Genomic DNA, 3310 nt, shown 5'->3' on the forward strand with positions numbered 1-3310 from the left:
TATGGCTTTTTTCGACATACTATACTATGCTTCTTTTTGTGACTTTTTTCGACATACTATACTATGACTTTTTTAGTGACTTTTTTCGACATACTATACTATGGCTTTTTTCGACATACTTTTTAGACATGACTTTTTTGTGACTTTTTTTGGCATACTATACTATGGCTTTTTTCGGCATACTATACTATGCCTTTTTTGTGACTTTTTTCGACGTACTATAGTATGATTTTTTTTGTGACTTTTTTGACATACTATTACTTTTTTATGGCTTTTCTCGACATACTATACTATTACTTTTTTATGGCTTTTCTCGACATACTATACTATGACTTGTTTTGTGACTTTTTTCTACATACTATACTATGACTTTATGACATACTATGACTTTAGTTTTTTATGACATAATATACTGACATTTTTATGACATACTATACTATGACATTTTGACATGTTTGGCATACTATACTATGACTTTTTTGTGACTTTTCAACATACTATACTATGACTTTTTTGACATACTATACTATTACTTTTTTTATGGCTTTTTTCGACATACTATACTATGACTTTTTTATACATACTATACTATGACTTTTTTTTTATGGCTTTTCTCGACATACTATACTATAGCTTTTTTCAACATACTATACTGACATTTTTATGGCATACTATACTATGACATTTTGACATGTTTGGTATACTATACTATGACTTTTGTGAAATTATTCTGACATACTATACTATGACTTTTTTGTCTTAATATATCTGTAATAAGAATGCCGAACCAGTGCCTTATGATCTTCACAAATACCTCCGTGAGATAAGCTGCTAGAGATAAAATGAAGATTGGAGGTTGAGGGTTCAAATCTTCAACATACTATGATTTTTTTGATATTCTATACTATCATTTTATTACTTTTTTTCGACATACTATACTATGACTGTTTTATGGCATACTATGACATATTTATGACTTTTTTGATACAATGAAATTTGACATTTTTATGACTTTATAACATGCTATGACTTTTTTTATTTTTATGACATAAATGACATACACAACATACTGTGACTTTTTATTTTTATGACATACAGTAGTGACATTTCTATGACCTACTATACTACGGAATTTTTTTCTTTTTCTATGACATTTCTATGACATACTGTACTATGACATTTTATGGCAGTCTATACTATGTGACAAGTCTTGATTTCAGAAGTTTTGAAGATAATCTTGTGTTGAATTGGACATGCTGCAGGTGTATGTGGCAGCTGGAGAGGTGTACAGTCTGGAGGCGGAGCTGAGTGACCTGGAGGAGTGTGCAAGGGGCATCTGCAGCGGGACGTCCGACATGGAGCTGTCCTTCCTGGAGGAGCAGATAGCATCTGCAGCTGCTAAGGTTCAACAGTCTGATCTGCAGGTGGGTTGAAGCTTGATTTGCATCCATTTTAAAGCTGAAACTGGCATATTAAGAAAGTGCTCTGCTGCTTTTTATTAGACCGGAATATGTGCAGTGTTGTGTGAGGCTTGTGAAGCGTTCATAAAAAAAAAACACAGATTGACCTTATGGGGACACTGAAATCAAAGGTCAAAGATTGAAAAGACAACTGTAACAACTATACATCAGTCTGATCTTCATCAAACATGTACTGTGTTACATGTTTGTGTTGTTTCTTTCTGCTCCAGACTTGTGACATCTCGGCCAGAATTGCTGCTTTGAAGAGTGCAGGCCTCAATGTGACCCACAACAGTCACGCTTCACTAAGACCAAGACTATTCCAGTTATGGTACTTGCATACTATATATGTATATATATACATAATATCATAAGAGTGTAAAACACTTGTTCAAGAATAAAAAACATGTTTCACATGCATTTTTTGCAGCCTGTCACTGTGGACTCATCAAGACAGCTGAGGAGGCGATTACCTGCACCACCAGTGAAAGGTTAGAAACACATACTGTGTCCCAATAATATACATGCTACCTGTATACAGTGCATTATATACTAATTGTCTTAGGATACTTAACTTTTTACAGTTCCTGCATCATGTCATGTATTATGTTATACAGTTTCATACGAAACAGTAAATCAACTGTGACTTTAGAATTAAACTTCACAAAATGTTTTTCCAAGGATGTAATAGCTATTTTGGGGTTTTCCTGGACATTTGTTTATTTCCCCAGGTCCTCTATTTCCTGTGTGTAATGCATTGTGGGACAATAGTGTCCATCTGCAGCACCCTCAAAAATCAAGTTTTTAATGAACTTACTTTTGTCACATTTCCTATGTGAACATTCTACATACTTATAAGCCGCTTAGATTTAATATGTAGCATGGAGTATTTGAACAGTTATAGTGTCATTTTTTCGTTTAAGTAAATAGAAATTGTTGACACAAATTAATACAAAAATGCATATTTTTAGTATTTTTCTGATATGTAATATGCACCTATTCAATAAGTGTGATTTGACTCTTTTATTATAGTACCTCAAGATCACTATTAATGCATCATTTTCATTTTGTCTAATTCTGTCAGAAGACAAAGAGGAAACCTAAATCATCGATCCAGGACCTTTGCAGTACCTCCAACACAGCAGTGCCTTGACCCTCTCACTCTGCAGCCTACAGGCCGCTCTTAAGTTCCATTGCCTTAATTTCATTTTTAGACTAAACATGCCTCAAATATTACAGGACACTAGTACTGTATGTCACTGGAGGAAACTGTTGATTCTCGTGTAAGCTTACCAAATGTACAGTAGATGAAACTCCAGTTCTGAAAATGTATAGGCATTGATCAATCTGATAAAGAGAAGGAGCAGGTTAAACCCTCAGCTCACTAGAAAATCACAACTTTTGAACATTTGAGTTTTAGGACTTTTTTTAGATTTCCAAAAATGAGAAAACTGGTGAAATTATTACATTGTATAACAGCATGTGTTCAAAAAAATCCTAATGTTTTAATAATACTTTTGAAAGACTTCATTTTAACATAATTAGCTGTCCATTTAACTTGCTGATGAATAAAGCTATACATATACTGTACAGTGACTGAAAAATGTAAAAATTACACAGGTGGGAACAACAGGATTGGGTTGTAACGATTACATGTAATCTGGATTACGTAATAAGATTACAAAAATCAAGTAACTATAATCAGCCCAGTTTACAATACAAAATGTGTAATCAGGTTACAGTTACATTGTTGAGGATTACCTGATTACATTTTGTCATGCAAACATGCAACTTTTTTATGATAGCCTGTTTTAATTTGACAAGCAGTTCATTCATTTGTCCACTAGATG

General features: G+C 33.3%; 1 long non-coding RNA gene across 1 annotated transcript; it reads left to right on the plus strand.

Annotated features, from left to right (window-relative positions):
- Positions 1-1743: 1743 nt before the first annotated feature.
- On the plus strand, positions 1744-2684 carry LOC116041764. The gene is made up of 3 exons (XR_004898421.1): positions 1744-1791; positions 1891-1951; positions 2545-2684. It is a non-coding gene; the product is annotated as an uncharacterized LOC116041764 (long non-coding RNA).
- The last annotated feature ends 626 nt before the right edge of the window (positions 2685-3310 follow it).

The sequence above is a fragment of the Sander lucioperca genome, chromosome 9 (assembly GCF_008315115.2).
Source record: "Sander lucioperca isolate FBNREF2018 chromosome 9, SLUC_FBN_1.2, whole genome shotgun sequence".
Classification (NCBI taxonomy): Eukaryota; Metazoa; Chordata; class Actinopteri; order Perciformes; family Percidae; genus Sander; species Sander lucioperca.